The 20,988-nt window shown below is 36.4% G+C and overlaps 1 protein-coding gene across 2 annotated transcripts in view; it reads left to right on the plus strand.

Annotated features, from left to right (window-relative positions):
- Positions 1-20,988, plus strand: part of LOC149798762 (uncharacterized) — a 64,484-nt gene that overhangs the window by 3,875 nt on the left and 39,621 nt on the right. The window contains exon 1 of one of the 2 annotated variants that reach the window (XM_089957637.1): positions 17,141-17,263. The exons of the other annotated variant lie outside the window; for it this stretch is intronic. The gene's annotated coding sequence lies outside the window, so the exon portion shown is untranslated. Of the gene's footprint in view, positions 1-17,140; positions 17,264-20,988 lie in introns of those variants that run through there. 2 annotated transcript variants of the gene reach the window in all.

Genomic DNA, 20,988 nt, shown 5'->3' on the forward strand with positions numbered 1-20,988 from the left:
ATAAACCAAGGCAGACAAAAGAAAAGCTATTTTAGAAATTTTTTGACTCTCGCATGCATTATATTTCCACAATGTACTCTCGATTTTGTAGTCAAGATAGTGACTTTAGCGTTGGCGGCTGAGGTCGGGGTTACTAAACGGTAAACAAAGGCTGGGGTAAGACATGCCTAATCAACCAAACGGGATTGAAAATGAATGTAAATGGATGAAATTGCCTAAAAATAGGAATTGGGAAGAGCCCGAGTTGAACGAATTGCAACTGAAAATGAACGAAAGGACCTAAAATAAGATGAAAAGGACATGCCCAAATTATTATTACTAATTAACGTGTAACCTAGTAGAAACAATTATGAGTTTTATTATGAGGTGATGTGAAATATCAAAACTGAGGAACGTATGAGATGATTTAGCACACTATTAAAAGAATTTCGTGCAGTAGTATGTTTTCAAGAGGGCGTGACGAGGGAGGACAGTAATACTAGTAAATCGATCGATCATAGTTGTATATCACCAGTTGATCAACCGCGTCAAAGCAGACCTTTATCGCTTAATTACTTAAACACAGTTTTCAGCTGTATGATCCCAAATATAATTAAAGCAAAGAAATAAAGAAGAAAATTATATAATGATCTAAAAATATACTTTCTTCTAACTCACTGAAATTACAGTTGATAATTTACTCTTAGTAATTTCCATATACGTAAATTACATTATAATTTAATCATACCAATTTCCAACTAATTACACTTCATAATTTGCTCATAGTAATGTCCAACTTATTAAACTTGGTAATTTACTATTATTAATTTTCAACTACTTCCACTTGATAATTTACAAATAGTAATTTCCAACTAATTACACTTGCTAATTTACTATCAGTAATGTCCAACTAATTGCACTTGCTAATTTACTATTAGTAATGTCAAACTAATCACACTTGCTCATTTACTATTAGTAATTTCCACCTTAGTTACACTTGCTAATTTACTATTAGTAATGTCCAACTAATTACACTTGCTCATTTACTATTAGTCATTTCCAACTAATTACACTTGCTAATTTTCGATTACTAATTTCCAACTAATTACACTTTCTAATCTGCTCTCAGTAATGTCCAACTAATTACACTTGCCAATCTACTATTAGTAATTTCCAACTAATTACACTTGCTAATATTCTATTAGTAATTTCCAAATACTTACACTTGCTAATTTACTATTAGTAATGTCCAAATACTTACACTTGCTAATTTACTCTCATTGATTGCCAACTAATTATATTTGCTAATTTACTATTAGTAATGTCCAACTAATTACACTTGCTAATTTACTGTTAGTAATGTCAAACTAATTATACTTTCTCACTTACTATTAGTAATGTCCAACTAATTACACTTGCTAATTTACTGTAAGTAATGTCCAAATACTTACAGTTACTAATTTACTATTAGTAATTTCCAACTACTTACACTTGATAATTTACTGTTAGTAATGTCCACATACTTACAGTTACTAATTTACTATTAGTAATTTCTAAATACTTACACTTGCTAATCTACTATTAGTAATTTCCAACTAATTGCAATTGTTAATTTACTGTTAGTAATGTCCAAATACTTACACTTGCTAATTTACTATTAGTAATGTCCAACTACTTACACTTGATAATTTACTGTTAGTAATGTCCAACTAATTACACTTGCTAATTTACTATCAGTAATGTCCAACTAATTACACTTGCTAATTTACTGCTAATAATGTCGAAATACTTATACTTGCTAATTTGCTGCCAATAATGTCCAAATACTTACACTTGCAAATTTATTATTAGCAATGTCCAAATACTTACACTTGCTAATTTACTATTAGTAATGTCCAACTAATTACACTTGCTAATTTACTAATAGTAATGTCCAAGTACTACACTTGCTAATTTACTATTAGCAATTTCCAACTAATTACACTTGCTAACATACTAATAGTAATGACCAACTAAGTACACTTGCTAATTTAATAGCATTAATTTCCAACTAATTACACTTGCTAATTTACTATTAATAATGTCCAACTACTTACACTTTCTAATTTCACTATTAGTCATTTCCAAATAATTACACGTGCTAATTTACTATTAGTAATGTCCAACTACTTACCCTTGCTAATTTACTTTTAGTAATTTCCAACTAATTACACTTGCTAATTTCTATTAGTAATATCCAACTAATTACACTTGCTAAATTACTATTAGTAATTTCCAAATACTTACACTTGCTAATTTACTGTTAGTAATTTTCAACTACTTACACTTGCTAAATTACTATTAGTAATTTCCAAATACTTACACTTGCTAATTTACTGTTGGTGATTTCCAACTACTTACACTTGCTAAATTACTATTAGTAATTTCCAAATACTTACACTTGCTAATTTACTGTTAGTAATTTCCAACTACTTACACTTGCTAAATTACTATTAGTAATGTCCAAATACTTATACTTGCTAATTTACTAATAGTAATTTCCTAGCATGTATAGTATCCGCTAACAAGTAACCTTGGGGAAAAAATGTTTTGCTTGGATCAGATCTTTTTCGTTCCTTTTGGCACCTTTCATTTTATTTATTTATTTATTTATTTATTTATTTATTTTTTGGTAATAAGTTATTATTATTATTATTATTATTATTATCATTAGTGTTGTTGTTATATGTCGAATTAGATATTTAATGATGATAATTTTAAAAAATACAAGTAAATTAAGCAAGTTTTTTTTCTAATTATAAGACATTACGTTTAAACACATTGTGGAGAAAATTACAGGCAATGTTATAAAATATATTGAATTAGGCGCAATAGTTAAACTCTCTCATCGGATTGAATTCTAACAGCAACAGTTTTAGCCATATCGCTGCTGTGGCAGCTTATAGTGATGCCTAGCACAGGGTGGACATGCCGCAGACATGTAGCATGATGTCCCACTGAGTCACATTATCCTGACACCAGACCGACCAGTCCTTACAATAACCTCATAATGCTGAGCTCCAAGCGAGACAGCTGTTAGTACCATATTTATAAGTCTTTGGAATCACTGCCGAGATTCAAACCCGCTACCTCCAGAATCAGAGGCGGACACTACTTAGGCCATCGGAGCGGTCGAAAACAATGTTTGAAGGGAATACAATATCAGATTATGCTAATAATACTACTCATTCAAAAGATTACAACGCAAGATGATCATAGAGTACTAGTTTCTCATAGAAGGAAATACAAAACCAGATGATCATAGAGTGCTACTTACTCATTGAAGGGAATACAACGCAAGATGAGCATAGAGTACTACTTACTCATTGAAGGGAATACAACGCCAGATGAGCATAGAGTACTACTCATTCAACAGATTACAACGCCAGATGATGATAGAGTACTACTCATGGAAGGGAATACAACGCCAGATGATCATAGAGTACTACTTACTCATTGAAGGGAATACAACGTCAGATGATCATAGAGTACTACTCATTGAAGTGAATACAACGTTAGATGATCACATAGTACTACGCATTGAAGGGAATACAACGCCATATGTTCATAGAGTACTACTTACTCATTGATGGGAATATAACGTCAAACGATCATAGAGTACTATTTACTCATTTGAGGGAATACAATTTCAGATGATGATAGAGTAATACTTACTCATAGAAGGGAATTCAATGCCAGATGATCATAGAGTACTACTCATTGAAGGGAATACGTCAGATGATCATATAGTATTGCTCACTGAAGGGAATACAAAGTTAGATGATGATAGAGTACTACTTACTCATTGAAGGGAATACAACTTCAGATGATGATAGAGTACTACTTACTCATTGAAGGGAATACAACTTCAGATGATGATAGAGTACCACTTACTCATTGAAGGGAATACAACTTCAGATGATGATAGAGTACTACTTACTCATTGAAGGGAATACAACTTCAGATGATGATAGAGTACCACTTACTCATTGAAGGGAATACAACTTCAGATGATGATAGAGTACTACTTACTCACTGAAGGGAATACAACTTCAGATGATGATAGAGTACTACTTATTCATTGAAGGGAATACAGCTTCAGATGATGATAGAGTAAGATTTAGTGAAGCAGGTTGGGATAAATACAAAAGTGAGGCAGGTTGGCATAAATACAGAAATGAAGCCGGTTGGGAAAATACAGAGCAAGATGTAGCGAAGCAGGCTGGGATAAATACAAAAGTGAAGCGGGTTGGGATAAATATATAAGTGAGGCAGGTTGGGACGAATACAGAAGTGAGGCAGGTTGGGATAAATACAGAGTAAGCTTTAGTGAAGCAGGATGGGATAAATACAGAGTAAGATTTAGTGATGCAGGTTGGGATAAATACAGAAGTGAGGCAGGTTGGGATAAATACAGAGTAAGCTTTAGTGAAGCAGGTTGGGATAAATACAAAAGTGAAGCTGGTTGGGATAAATACAAAAGTGAAGCAGGCAGGGTGGGATGCATACAGAAGTGAGGTTGGTTGGGATAAATACAGAGTAAAATTTAGTAAAACAGGTTGGGATAAATACAGAAGTCAGGCAGGTTGGGATAAATACAGAGTAAAATTTAGTGAAACAGGTTGGGATAAATACAGAAGTCAGGCAGGGTGGGATAAATACAGAAGTGAGGCAGGGTGGGATAAATTCAAACTGAAATTAAGTGAGGCGAGTTGAGATAAATACAGAGTAAGATTAAGTGAGGCGAGTTAAGATAAATACAGAGTAAGATTAAGTGAGGCGAGTTAAGATAAATACATAGTAAGATTAAGTGAGGCGAGTTAAGATAAATACAGAGTAAGATTAAGTGAGGCGAGTTAAGATAAATACAGAGTAAGATTAAGTGAGGCGAGTTAAGATAAATACAGAGTAAGATTAAGTGAGGCGAGTTAAGATAAATACAGAGTAAGATTAAGTGAGGCAGGTTTTAATAAGTACTACTAATTCTTGTTAATTAGCAATTTTAAGAAAAGTAGTTTATTTCTGTTTTACGCAGAAAACTAAGACCTCCATTTATTGAGTGTAGTATTAGCTAAAGTGTAGTCTATCTATGTAATAAAGTCATTAAGATATGTGATGGGTCATAGGTTACACTCCACGTTTAATTAGGGCCTAGTCAGCAATCCGACTGACAGACAAAGAAATAATGGCCAAAATAAAGTACACACAGCTCTGGTCATAATTAGGATTTTAACACAAATATATATATATATATATATATATATATATATATATATATATATATATATATATATATATATATATATATATATATATATATATATATATATATATATATATATATATATGGGGGGGGGGGTTGTTTGGTAGATCAAATTAGTTTTGTGGCCGTCTGTTAAAATATGCCACTCTTTGTTGGATTATGACTATTTCGTAGCAATTAAATGAGTTTCAAAACTTGGCGTCGAGTTATCTGCCAGCTAGACTGCACTAATGGAAGGAATTTTCCACGTGTTTAGAGTAACATCTGGTAATGACAGTGTGAACAGAGGTTCTTGCAAAAGTTCAATTTGATCTATAATCTGGTGTATGTGTGCGTGCGCGCGATTTGGATTTTGAACGTTGTTTTAACAGTTTTTCAGTCATATCTCTAAAATATTTGCAGTGTGGCAGTTTATAGTAACGTCTAGCACTGGGTCATCCTGCCGCAGATGTGTAGCATCATGTCCCACCCAGTCACATTATCCTGACACCAGGTCGACCAGACCTACCAATAACCTCTTAATGCTGAGCGCCAAGCGAGGCAGCTACTAGTACCATAATCTGGTTTGAACAATGTTTTATTACAATGCATGCTCGTGTTTTTGAGATTCCGTGAAAACGTTGTGTTGCTTGGTAACGCAGCTATGTGTTCTTGCTATTGCTAGGTTTTATGTCACAGTGATATCATTCGGAACATCTCAGTCTAATTCGAATCAGATAACTTGGACTCCCTGTAAGAGATTAGGAGGTAATCATAGTGATACATATTACTGGCGAGTGTTTGGCGGACAAACATCGAGTTGAATATGCGAAGAATAGATCCTTATTTAATGATAGGTGTTGCAAATGACATTCTTCAACCTTTCTAACATCATCAAAATATGGATATTTAATTTGTTATATTATTACAGCAACATTTTGATGTATAACAAAACTTGAAGAAAATGTTGCTCCAGTAGCACTAAACTATTGTTTATGTTCCTGTCAGTGATGACACGTCGTCGAATTGTTGTGATGTCAATGAAGATACTATGACGTAATAGCAATCATGGACTTCATTCATGAACAGAATTCAGATAGCTGCCACTCCGAAGCATTTGGACTAACCATCAATATATCTTTTCATTCGCAACATCTCACTCAGTCATACTGTTAATCCAGTCGTGTAAATAGCTGCGCTGGTCCGAATAGACCAAGGTTTCCGTTTATGGCAGAGAAATTTCCGGCGAACAAAATATACAAACATTTTGCAAATTATGATGCTGCCATACAATCAATGCTTTTTGGTCCGAATGGCATCGGCTTGAGGGCAATTCAATATAGTTACCATTTACCGGCGATATTTCGTTATATAATGCGATGAAAAAGGCTGAGGACATTTCGACTGTGTTAGTAAAGTCATACATTGTGTTAAAACCACGTCGTATGTTTCTACGATTGTATTGACTGTTGAACTGATTGACAATTTGTCAACGAAAAAATAGTTCGATGCATTCACAGTATCTCAGTCAATTCTTATTTAGTAAATAGCCATCATGGTCTCAAAGACAACTATCGACATGCATTGAAGGCACGATTCGTAGGACTGACCTTGAAGGCAACTATCGGCATGCATTGGAGGCACGATTCGTAGGACTGACCTTGAAGGCAACTATCGGCATGCATTGGAGGCACGATTCGTAGGACTGACCTTGAAGGCAACTATCGGCATGCATTGGAGGCACGATTCGTAGGACTGACCTCGAAGGCAACAATCGGCATGCATTGGAGGCACGATTCGTAGGACTGACCTTGAAGGCAACTATCGGCATGCATTGGAGGCACAATTCGTAGGACTAACCTCGAAGTTGCCAATACATTTTTAATGATTGCATTGCTTGATGCTGGCAGATTTTAACATAATGTTTACAACATGATTATCCCTATTGATGAAGGCCAAATATCGAAAATCATATCATTAGCATTTAAAAGTTCCAAAAATGAACATAAAAGGCCAGTCAATAAATAGACGAAAACAAAAGCTACACTGATATATAAAGCAAATATAGATGGAAGCGGAAATTGTAAGATTTTTAACAGAGGCTACATGCATTCATCGTAGAATGATGACGTGACTGAGAAGCTCTAAAATAACTCAGTCTAGCTATGCACTTCCAAAAATAAAGGGGGAATATTCGCCATCCTGTTTTCTCTGTCACTATAGCATAATGTGCCCATTGGTCATCTGTTAGAGTTATATGTAAATGGTAGACATTTAATCAAGCGTTCTCTCCCATTTTCTCCCTTGCGATAATCTGAAGTTATATTAACGTCAGTTTTTTTTATTACGCTTGATTTAAATCGATGGCATTTCTAGCATTCCAATCTAGTCGTATGGCATGACAAACTACAGAAACAGACAATTTTTATTTCAACCTAGTGTCGGATATCAAACACTTGCTTCTTTAGTACGCATTACCATTAAAACAATGTCTGAATCTATATGTCTGTACACCTTTTGCGTTTGATCATGAATAAATCACACAATAAATTACAATGTAAAACTGTCTAATGAAACTATGATACAACTCGAAGGTCGCTACCAGTTTCAAACAGTCTAAAGAATCTATGATACATACTATGTGAGCACTGCCAGTTTCAAACAGCCTAATGAAACTATGATACAAATTCGAAGATAGCTACCAGTTTCAACAGTGCAAAGAATCTATGATACAAACTCTAAGAACACTACCAGTTTCAAACAGTCAAATGAAACTATGATACAGTTGGTCTAGTATGAGTGTGGTCTGATTGGCTAATAGAAGTCAGGCTCGTAGGAGTGTAGCCTGAATGGCTAGTAAACCTTGGCCTGATGGGCTCATTACTAGTGTGGCCTGATGGCCTTCTATGAATGTAGCCTTATGGGCTTGTAGGAGTGTAGCCTGATGGTCTTAGAATGAGTTTGGTCTGATGGGCTGAGTAGGAGCGTAGCCTTAATGGCTAGTAGCAGTGTGGCCTGATTGATTAGTAGGAGTATGGCCTGATGGGCTTAGTAGAAATGTAGCCTGATGGGTTAGTAGAGGGGTGGCCTCTTGTACTAGTTTAATGATAGTCTGATGGACTATTAGGAGGGTGGCATCTTCGGTTAATAGGAGTGTAGTCTTGATGGCTAGTAGGAGTGTGGCCTGATTGATTAGTAGGAGTATGATTTGATGGGCTCAGTAGGAGTGTGATCTAATGTGCTAGTAGGAGTGTGGCCTGATGGGCTAGTAGGAGTGTGGTCTAATGGGCCAGTAGGAGTGTGGTCTGATGTGCTAGTAAGAGCGTGGTCTTATGATCTAGTAGGAGTGTGGCCTGATGGGCTAGTAGGACTGTGGTCTGATGTGCTAGTAAGAGCGTGGTCTTATGGTCTAGTAGGAGTGTGGCCTGATGGGCCAGTAGGAGTGTAGTCTGATGTGCTAGTAAGAGCGTGGTCTGAAGTGCAAGTAGGAGTGTGGTCTAATGGGCTAGTAGGAGTGTGGTCTAATGGTCTAGTAGGAGTGTGGCCTGATGGAATAATAGGAGCATCGCCTGTTCGGTTAGTAGGAGTGTGGTCTGATGGGGAGTATGGCCTGATGGTATAATAGGAGTATGGTCTATTGGGATAATAGGAGTATGGCCTGATGGGATAATAGGAGTATAGCATTTTGGGATAGTAGAAGTATGGCCTGATGGGTTGGTTGGAGTATGGCTTGATGGAATAATATGAGTATGGTCTGATGGTATAATAGGAGTATGGCCGGATGGTATAATAGGAGTATGGTCTGACGGGATAATAGGAGTATGGCCTGATGGGATAATAAGAGTATGGCCTGATGGGATAGTATGAGTATGGCCTGTTGGGATAATAGAAGTATGGCCTGATGGGATAATAAAAGTATGGTCTGATGGGATAGTAGGAGTATGGCCTGTTGGGATAGTAGGAGTATGGCCTGATGGGATAGTAGGAGTATGGCTTGTCGGGTTAGTAAGAGTATGGCCTGATGGGATAGTAGGAGTATGGCCTGATGGGATACTATGAGTATGGCCTGTTGGTTTAGTAGGAGTATGGCCTGATGGGATAGTGTGAGTATGGGCCTGTTAGGCTAGTATTAAAATTAAGTTAATTAAAAGCAGAGCAAAATAAATAAAAATAAAAATATACAAATGAGTAATGGACCAACCAATGCCCATTTATTACCATCCCACCGCTTCCGTACCGCAATTACGTACCCACTTGAACCTGACGATTACACTAATTATTAAAATATATGTTTACTTTCAAAGACATTTACTTGGGTGAGGTATAGCGTAATGTGACTGTAATACACGCTCTCTCTTAAGTGTAAATCTGATCTTTTTGACGGAGGATACCCCCTCGAATTGCCTAATTAGCCTAACTAGCCAAACCAATAACAATCTGGCATACTTAACGCCACTTTTGAAAGTGGTTGACCCCTATAGTATTCAGCTTATCTTGCCACAATCGATACGCCAAGGCACGCAATCTTTCCACTGCTTTGAAGCTCGGTGTGTGCTTTTCTTTTCTTTCTTTTCTTTTTATTGATCCCAATGTCGTTTACCAACATTTGCATGAATGGTTTCTTTCTCTGCGTGTGTACAATTACAGGGGCTGCTTTGAAATTATGACCTCTTACATTATGAAGCCTAGAACTATTGTCACAAGATTAAAACCTTGTAGTAATACGCTTATCTACGATACATAGATTTTAAGGACAAGAGGTCATGTTTCAGTTGACGATGACTACATGGAATATTTAGGGTGTAAACCAGTAAAACTTGCTACATATGTTGGCTGTTTCGGAATAGACGTATATCATCCAATTTTTGAGACAATGTTTTATACATTGCATAGTCTATTCGGATTAAACTGAGATCTCTGACATAATGGAGATCTGACTGACACCTATACCAGGTCATGTTATGTTGACCTTTTGATTAATCAATAAAATTATAACGTTCATATGAAATGGAAAACTTAATTCAAAACATATCATCTCTAACAATAACTTTCCCTAACACAAAATGCAAGGCCTTAATTGACATTTTACGAAAAATAAGTGGAGCGATAGTTCCAAAGGTTATGAGAACATGAGCCGTCATCTGTACCTGTCCGGTTTACGTGTACGTAGATCTCTATTTTAATCAAACAGAGCCAGCGTGTCGAAAACTTATATCCAACGACTAAGAGGACATATCCAAAGATTACGTTGAGGGTCAAGGGTATGCGCGATGAATTCAGTTGTCCCTCAGGTAGAGCAATGTGAGTGCGAATAAATACAGACAGATTATAATTTGTGTTCGATGACTTTTTTTCCACATAACCAGCAATTCGATTATCAAAGATGAAAATTAAATTGTCATATCTAGGTCTATGACCTTGACAGACATGTACAGACATAAACCTGCAAATTAAAATGTGCAATATAGCATGTAGCATTATAGGTTTACACAGAAAAGATGAAGCAGCAGACTTCTTTCAGAGCAAACATATATACGTAAACAAAATCCTGAATCGTGCAGAACTCAGTTGTTGTTGTTGTGTATTTTGCACGTGTACGAAATGCAAAATATGTAATTCTTATTTTCATTCGTTTACGTCAAAAACCAAGACAAAAACGAAATATGCTAGAACAGTGCAAGCCAATTCAACTGATCCCCATTTAATGAGGTAGATTCAGTAATCCCCCCACACTGTATCCTAAGTCGCGTTATTGTATGATATCAGATCGTGCCAAGAATACGATCTGTTATCTGCACTCAGTAGGTGATTTGTTGTGTCTCATACATTCTTAACTTTGTGTTGAAATTAAACAAAAACGCAGTCAAGTATATTTTACTGTGACATGTGGATAAACCATGGATCAGGACGAAATTAGCCTCTGTGCGAAATAAACAATGGTACGTTACGAGTTTTCCTTCCTAAAATGTTCATTCTACTATGGTGGAAGGGATGGTATTTACCCACGCCTGAAGAGTAGATTCGTGAGAGGAATTCATTCATAGCATTATACGCCAGGAGGTTATAAGTGGACACACCTGTGGATCGAATAGTCCTTGTGAAGGTATAACACACCTGTGTCCACTAACGATAAGAACCACCCTGCGTGTTTAAGCTGACACTTAATAATTCTCCTGAAAATTTATCGCCGGACCATTTGTTGGCAGCAACAGTTTGACCATGACCTCGAATTCTTTAAAAACAAATTAGTTGAAAACGAAATCTGACCTGAATATAAAATTAACAGTTAGAATATTAGTGTCGCTTAAGTAGCGGTTTAGCTGGGGATGTGGGTGGCTGATTTATGGCAGGGACTATATTGGAGAAAAGTAACCAGCACTGAATATTTCATGCAGGATTGATAATATTCCATACTATGGTTTCCGCTAAATTTAAGATCAGTCTTTTCAAATGTCTGAATGAAAAAGACATTGACTATTAAATTAGAATCTACGAGGTGATAAACTGAACAAAATAGTATATTTCCAAAATTTGTCTGATTTCAATTTCATTTGTAAAGCCGTTTATTTTTAATTGGTTGGAACAAAAGCCTTGTATTGTAGAATTGTCATGCTTGTATTGGATATATATATATATATATATATATATATATATATATATATATATATATATATATATATATATATATATATGTCTCACCAATCCTATTTTTTACAGACCTTACCACTTTACTTTTTTGGTTGCAAAACGTGTTATGACAGTACATGTATGAAAACCCTCTAAATCTGTGTAATAAGGCAGGGTGGGAGTGGGATGCTATAGGTCTTCCCCACAACATCAGTTGCCTTCCCTTATTCAGCGATCCCTAACTAGCAAATTGCGCGTTGGCGTGCATGATCATCTACTTCCTGGAAGTGTCCTCGCTATGGCACATAAGCGGGGAAAATCGCTAAAGGACAACACTGTTATACTCTATTCCGTCAGTTTTAATAATAATAATAATAATAATAAGAAGAAGAAGAAGAAGAAGAAGAAGAAGAAGAATTTAAATCAAAATTCAGCTAACAGATTGGCAAATGTCTGAACTACAAGGATCGGGCACAAAGTTTAACGCCGTATAGATGTTATCTCGTGCATATTGATGAATTTCTGTAATAAACATATGTAATGATACTTCCAAACAAGGTTGTATCTAAACAAGAATTTTATCCATTTTGCTATATATCGGTATGTAGCTGTTTAGGAATGAATAAAGCAAGCATCATCTCAGTAAAACATATATAATTGTCTGTGTGTTAACTATAGAAACGGTCTTTTAGAATACAACTACAGCTAAATAGGTCGCAATAGCAACTCCTTAATTTTAATCTCTCCACACATGTATATATATGTGTGTGTGTGTGTGTGTGTGTGTGTGTGTGTGTGTGTGTGTGTTTCCACGCTGGAGTATTTGCTTTAAAATTGGAAGAACATAATTGTTCGGTCCGAGATCTCTACCAATATTTAAATTTAGAATGAGGCCTTAGTTGTTCTGTACCTCCGATTGTCTGATTTATAGTATTTTGATTTGCTTGCTAATAAAAACTATTGACTGTTTTTAAGTGTTTATTTTAAATATCAAATTCATAATAAACTTTAAATTTTCTTGAATTTTAGATGGACGGCTAATTTGAACTTCGTTGCTGTTTGAAAACAACGGTGTCTGAAATAAAGCCTTTATCTATTAAATTCGTTGAAACATGTTTTAAGCAAAACTACTTTAGGCACATGCGTTTCATCACAGATAAAAAACCTTTTCTATTCCGATTAAAAGTTCTTCCCTGATAGGACTCAACTCTCAGTTGTCACGAATGTAGATCATATCTATTTTTAGAGTACTTTTAATATGATTTATTTTGATTAGGACACACTGGATAGTTATGTACTGGGAACACGTGGAGACTAGATAAGGAAAGAATTGTATACTGATTCCTTATCACACTTTCCGGTAATAATGACCACTCACTGCGCCAGTAGCGGGTATGAGAGGTAACTTAGTTTTAAGAAAGGGCCTTGGTGATTCGGACCACCTCGGCTGTTAACTGCGAGACAGAATATGCATTAGATCTATGCAGGCGCAGTAATTTACAGAAAATTCAAACATTCGCCTCAAAGTTCTTCGTAGAAAAGAAACCGCAATATATCTGGACCACCTCGTGCATTTCTACGGTTGAATTGACCGTTGAATTTACCGAAAAGTTGCGAAAGAAATCTTAGTTCCATGCATCCGCAACTTCTTGATCAATCCTTGTTTCGTAAATAACCGAGGTGATCTGAACGGCATCTAAAGGCAACTATCAGCCAACATTCGAGGCATGATCTATACAATCAAACGAAACTGTAGTTCGGTGCCCACAACCCATGACCACTTTTTGCTTTATACTTACTAAGGTCTGCGACATTCAACGATGTAAAAAGATTCAGTTATTTATGTTGTCCTTACTGCGATTTTAATGTAAAGAAGCAATCTTTTGAACTTAGCTAGTAAATTATATAAACTTTAACCAACTGGTCATCGGCACGATGCATTTGTTAAAATGTGGTTTATATTACTTACATAGTTATTATGTTAGCGGTGTATACGATCATTATCGCGAATGAACGTATCGCCGTACGTCACTCAGACACTAACAAATGTCACTTCTTATGGACTGCAGATCAGTACTGTTGCGGGCAACGGTGTCAGCATGGCGAGATTTACAGGCTGACTGGGAACATATATCCGTCATATATTTGACTGCCATTATACATCATATACAAATCCCAATCTTCATAACTAGAACCATTTGTAACGTTTATTCATTTACTTTTAATCAACATTATTTCTCTTAGGTTATATGTTAACATGTTGTAATTTTATAAAATGTTATGTGTTAATAAACAGACGTGGTTATCGTTCTTCTGTGTTAGTGATCATGACTTGGTTAACGTTGTTCTGTCTCTAATGTTAGATTAGAATGTGGTTATCGTTGTTTTGTGCTAATTATCAGGACCTGGTTATCGTTGTTCTGTCTCTAATGATCCGAACGTGGTTATCATTGTTTTGTGCTAATTATCAGGACTTGGTTATCGTTGTTCTGTGCAAGTGATCAGGACGTGATCATCTTTGTTCTGCGCTAATGATCAGGGATTGGTTATCGTTGTTCTGTGCTGGTGATCAGGACGTGATTGTCGTTGTTCTGTGCTAACGATCAGGGCTTGGCTATCGTTGTTCTGTCTCTAATGATCAGAACGTAGTTATCGTTGTTATGTGCTAATGATCAGGGCTTGGTTGTCGTTGTATTGTGTTAGTGATCAGGACGTGATTCTCGTTGTACTGTGCCAGTGATCAGAACTGGGTTGTCGTTGTTTTGTGCCAATGGTCAGGACATGGTTATCGTTGTTCTGTGAAAAAGAGCTGGACGTGATTACCGTTTTTCTATGCTAGTGATCAGGACGTGATTTATCGTTGTTCTGTGCTAATAATCAGGACTTGGTTATAACTATTCTGTTTCTAATGATTAGAACGAGGTTATTGTTGTTCTGTGCAAATGACATATTTGTCGTTTATTATGTGCTAGTGATCAGGACTTGGCTATCGTTGTTCTGTGGAAATGATCAGGGCGTGATTATCATTGTTCTGTGCCAATGATCAGGAGGTGGTTATCGATGTTCTGTTACTTAGTATCACATGGTTATCGTTATTATGTGCTAGTGATCAGTACGTGGTTATCGGTGTTATGTCCTAATTATCGGGACGTAGTTATATGTGTTTTCTCTGTTGCTTTATTAATATCATAAACTACAATAACTATCAAAACTGAGTTTTACTTCAATCGATCGAGGGACTCAAAAACTCCATAATTGCCTCATGTTTCCGTTTTACTCAAGTTCTGTCATTCTTTTCACCTTAAAATGATATATTGCCTTCATAAAAGATTTGTCGTAAAATTGATATACAAATCACAGCAACACATATGTACATGATGTATTGGATACATAATATCTCTAAAGCCAACAATGTCACTGTAGTAGAATTATAAAACAAGCAGCTTGATCGACTTATATAGAGCTTTTTACACGTGTGTACTTACCGACACGTGAATAGCTCTTAGTCTGTGTATACTTACTGATACGTGAATAACTCTTGGCCTGTGTGAACTTACCGATACGTGAATAACTCTTGGTATGTGTGTGCTTACTGATACGTGAATAACTCTTGGTCTGTGTGTACTTGCTAATACGTGCACAATCCGTGGCAAATGTATACTTACCGATACGTGCACAGTCTTTGGCCTGTGTACTTACCGATAGTGTACAAACTTTGGTTTATGTACTTACTGATGTATGTACAGTCCTTTGTGTGTACTTCCCGATATGTGCACAATCCTTTGTATGTGTGCACTTACCAATACATACACAATCCTTGGTTTGTGTGTACGTACCGATACGTGCAGAATCCTTAGTCTTTGTATACATATCGATACGTGCACAATCCTTGGTCTGATTATATACAAATCCGTATAAAATCCGGGGTAATTGTTCACTTACCGACACGTGCACAATCCTTAGTCTTGCTGTTGTTGTTGTAGGGTTTAACGCCATTTTTCAGCACGAGATAGGCTATACATGGCGGCCAGTATATATGGTGAAGGAAGAACCAGGGAAAACTCCGGAAAGCACCACCGACCCACGAGAAGCTACTGACAAGCTTTCTCACGTACCCACATTGGCAGAGCCCCAGACTCGAACCCACGCAGACAGAGGTGAGATGGCAGTGATCTATAATGGTGAGCGGTTTGGACCACTCGGCCATTCGGATCCCCCATACGATACTAAATCTGATACCTTCATTAAAGCTTCCTGATGAATTTGCACAACATGCAGTTCTACTGAATGTTTTTACATTTTCACAGCTTGCAGATGAATACGGGCAGCACGTAGTTCCGTTTTATTACATTCTTACAGTTTCTTTATGAGTACCCCCAACATATCGTTCGAGTGAATTTTATTGCATTCTGAAAGTAAGCCGATGAATACGCGCAACATGTAGTTCCATTGAATTTTACTACATTCTCACAGCTTGCAGATGAATACGCTCAGCGCGCAGTTCCATTGAATTGTATTACATTTTTAAAGCAAGCCGATGCATACGCGCAGACTTAGTTCCACTTAATTTTTAATACATTCTTTACAACTTGCCGCTGAATACGAGCAATACGCAGTTCCATTAATTTTTGTTTTACATTATTACAGCTTGCCGATGGATACGTTCAACACTTGGTTCAATCAATGTTATTACATTCTTACAATATGCTGATGAATATGCTCAACGTATTTCAGTCATTAGTCTCCAACAGTTTGCCCTTCAAAGTAAGCTTTAGCTGTATGTGGAGTAAAGATATCTAAAAGTTGGTCGCGCTCTCAAACACACACATACATACACACGCACGCACTTGCATATATACGTAGACGAGTTTAAGTAATATAATAATATGTCAAAAGACGGAAAAGAACTGAAATCTAACTACCAGTAAATAATCTAACCTGCTTAAATTTCTACAATAATGAAAAAGCAAGGTTTCCCTTGTCCTAATTTCTTACCTATATTACGCAAACTAATGACAGATTAATGATTAGACAGAAATGTTCAAAATTATGTTGCGTTATTTCTGTATCAGACGTTCATTTAATTTAGATCATATGAATTTCCTTTTAGCAACAAACTTAAAAGTTGTTGACGGTAATTCGAAAATAATTAACTTCAGACCGGTCCATAAAGTATTTCCTTGCATCCTAATGGTAAGTTATGCTCTCCAAGCAGTCTAGATTGCTTCAGTCTGGGTTTCGTACACCTTATTCGGTGACCTAACTCTAAGTATATTAATCGTAAATCATTCCACACTAATGATTTCACTGCTACTGTCGGAGATAGAGATGCTGCCCTTGGATTTGGCATTCGTCCTATCAAACTCGGATCTATAGGTAAGACCAACTGGGGAGAAGATACAACATCTGTTATGGGTCAGCGCGTGCTAAGCACGAGCAAGTGGTCATGATCCAGGCAAACGCTAGGATTGCCTATCAGTCTGTAATATCATTTACCTATATACTTTTTTCTTCATAGCAGAAATGGTAGTTACATCAGTGGGAGAGAAACTATCGAAGTGTTATTTTAAAAACGACTATGCGAATCTTTGTACGACACCAGTCATCATTTTTCGCTCTTTGCAGTTTTGTTTTTCTTTTCTTTTCATACTTTTGATAGTTGGCATGTTGGTATCGACACTTTCATAAACCTACAGTAGTTTCCTCCTTCGTACTGAATCAAACGTTGATTTGTCTAAGACGTTTCCTGTTCATGGTAGGAAAACTCATGACGTTAAAAGAGCACAAGTGCAATATTGTGAAGTCGTTTTAAGCAACATTTTGATTAACTATATTTTGTGAAAGAGCAGTAAGAATATTTGGTCCATACATATATGACAGCTCCGTATGAATTTGATATGTAAAGAATGACGTCAGAGAGATCTTAACTGACGATAATGGTCGATACGCAGGAAAATGGGGCCAGTGGAGTCTCTAGAGTTGGTTACACCCAGTGCGGTAACTCATGGTGTCACCCCCCATGGACCTCCTTCCGTAATAGACCATACAGAATCCTTAGTAATGTCATTTTGGTGTCACCCCCTCTGATGGTGTCACCCGATGCGGTTCGCACCCACCGCACCCCTTAGTGACGCTACTGATTGGGGCAGACAATACGAGAACAAGACATGCATAAGATACAATGAGAGGGACACGTGATGATGGTGCATCTAAACGCAAAAGAGAAGGGTAGCGCAGTGAATTGGTCTGACTGCATGAACAAATATGACAGGTGATGGTTGTCCAACCTGCAAACTATGCCACTCTCTGCACAGATCAATTAGCCACACAGTCAGCCTCATTTTGAATAGTGTCGGTCAATACACACACACACACACACACACACACATATATATATATATATATATATATATATATATATATATATATATATATATATATATATATATATATATATATATATATATATATATATATATATATAAAACACTAACCTCTTAATGATGTGCGCCAAGCGAGGCATCTGCTAGTACCATTTTTATAAGTCTTTGGTATGACCCGGCCTGGGTTCAAATCCGCAACCTCCAGCATCCGAGGCAGACGCTGTAACCACTTAGCCGACTGGACGGTCCATTTATACATAGATTTTGTTCTTGATGTTGCTATTGTTGTAGTTGTTTTGGATGTCACGCCATTTCTCAGCGCATAATAGACTATACAGAGTGACCGGTATTAGCTGGTCGAGATTGAACCCGGTAAAAACCAGGTAAGATCTTCAGAACTACGGGAAGCAAGGCCGGATAAGATCAAGTTCTGTTTGTAGGGTTGGGAGTGGGGTAAGTTTCCAAAATTTACCTACGCAAACGTATATGTATCTAGTTACTCAAAGTGTGCATAATACCCAATATACGTACGCAAGACAAAATGATGATCAAATTTCATGTGACAGTTGGTTGTACGTTTGTGAGTGTACATTTTATTTTTTAGCCTGAGGGGGTCCGGAAGCCCCAGATACCCCTGATCGCATGGGCGCCCGCACATAGGGACAGTGGTGGTGGCACTGGGCCCCCCGCCTTCAAAGTTTAACACGTTTTTGACTACATCCGTAAAAAAAAATTTTTAGCTGACCACTACATGTTTGAAGCGCCTGTTCCAGCCCTGGCAAGCAACTGGCGAGCTTTCTCACGCACACATACTGACCAAACCTGAGACGCAAACCCACGCGGACATATGTTAGACGTAGTGATCGGTAATGGTGAACGCTTTAGACCACTCGGCCACTTGTTGCCCTAATTGATTTGATTTTCGAAGAAAACAAACAATGATTAGTAATAATAACTGTGCGAGATCTGTTGGTTCACGCATTCTAGTTTCCATATTGTTGGTTCGTTTTTGTGGTTGAGTGTTTGGGTTTTGGGGTGGTTTTTTTTTTTTTTTTCTTCTTTTGCTTTGTTGTTGTTTTGGGTGAGGGTTTATTGTAGCCTCGATTTTTTTAACGGTATTTTGCATTTCACTGTGTTTTGCATTTAACGGTGTTTTGCATTTACTGACACTTATCGATAATGTAGGCATCATTTTGATCTGGAGAAATATTTTCTTTCAAAGAGATGTCTTAAAATGAATGAGTTAGACCTTTGCGAAGTTAAGAGACAAAGAATGTCCAAATTTGTGTGGATTTTAATATGGTTGGGCAATGTTAGAGTTGCCGCAAGTCACCGGTCTTTTCAAGAATGTTATTTCTTTTAGATTGTAATGCTAAGGTGACAGCAAATAATTTTTATAAGCATGAAATTACTTTGCACAAGAAACATCTTCTCAAATTACACTCGAAATGAGTATTTTAAGTGTCTCAGACGATTCTCTCCGACGTTCAGAAAATGCATGAGATTGTAATCTATTTATAAAGCAGAGGATCTAGAGGCAGCAGCTGATTGGTCAAAATCGTGTTGGTTTAATGACATAGAATTGTTTCCCTACTAAATCGTCAAATAGTAAGACACTCACCACTTAACTGTCAAACAGCAAGGTACTCACCACTTAATCGTCAAATAGTAAGGCACTCTTCACCTATTCGTCAAATAGTAAGGCACTTCTCACTTACTCGTCAAATAGTAAGGCACACCTCACTTAATCGTCAAATAATAAGGCACTCCTCACGTAATCTTAAGGCACACCCTACTAAATCGTCAAATAATAAGGCACTCCTCACTTAATCTTAAGGCACACCCTACTAAATCTTCAAATAATAAGGCACTCCTCACTTAATCTTAAGGCACACCCTACTAAATCTTCAAATAGTAAGGTACTCCTCACAGAATCAGACTAATTCTTTAAACAAAAGTCTTAACATTTTTTGTTTCTGTTAAATTTTAAAAATTAAGATAGTTTCAAAGACTAGGCTTTGAAGCATTAGAATCGTAATTTTTTTTTTAAACTTGTGTCTATTCATAATTGTTGTGTAGGTGATATGCTATCAGCCATCGTAGTTTCCTGATACAATATTAAACGGAATTTTTATTGTGTCGTGTCAGCCTAGCTTCCATCACCGAAGGACAGGATGTGCAAGTAATGGACTTTCAGCTCTTTCAGCTGATTCTTTGCGATTTCAGTTGAAATATATATATAAAAAAAAACAAAAACAAAGGAGAAATTACGACAAAAATTAACGTTTATTGCAGTGCGTACAACGCCTAATAATAAGCATTGATCTACGTCTCGAAAAGATAAGATATTCCTAGCAAGAGGTTCTTTAGTAACCGGAGAAAAGAACATGCATGACCTTATAGGAAAGCAACGATGTCCTAAATAAAGTGTACTTAACTGTCTCGGAATTCAGTAATTGATTACTGGAATAATTGCATATGAAGAAAGAAAATATACTAAATGTCAGAATAATGTTTTGGGTGACGAATATTATCACCTCTTCGAATGTAAATTCTTCAGGGAGGCTAGACTGATTTTTATTAAGAAATATTAAATACGACCAAATACTTTGAAATTTTTATATTTAATGACAAAAACATAAACAGCAACAACATCAATAATAATAATAATAATAATAATAATAATAATAATAATAATAATAATAATAATAATAATTG

Source organism: Sinohyriopsis cumingii, chromosome 5, assembly GCF_028554795.1.
Source record: "Sinohyriopsis cumingii isolate HCF-2022 chromosome 5, ASM2855479v2, whole genome shotgun sequence".
NCBI classification, from domain to species: Eukaryota; Metazoa; Mollusca; class Bivalvia; order Unionida; family Unionidae; genus Sinohyriopsis; species Sinohyriopsis cumingii.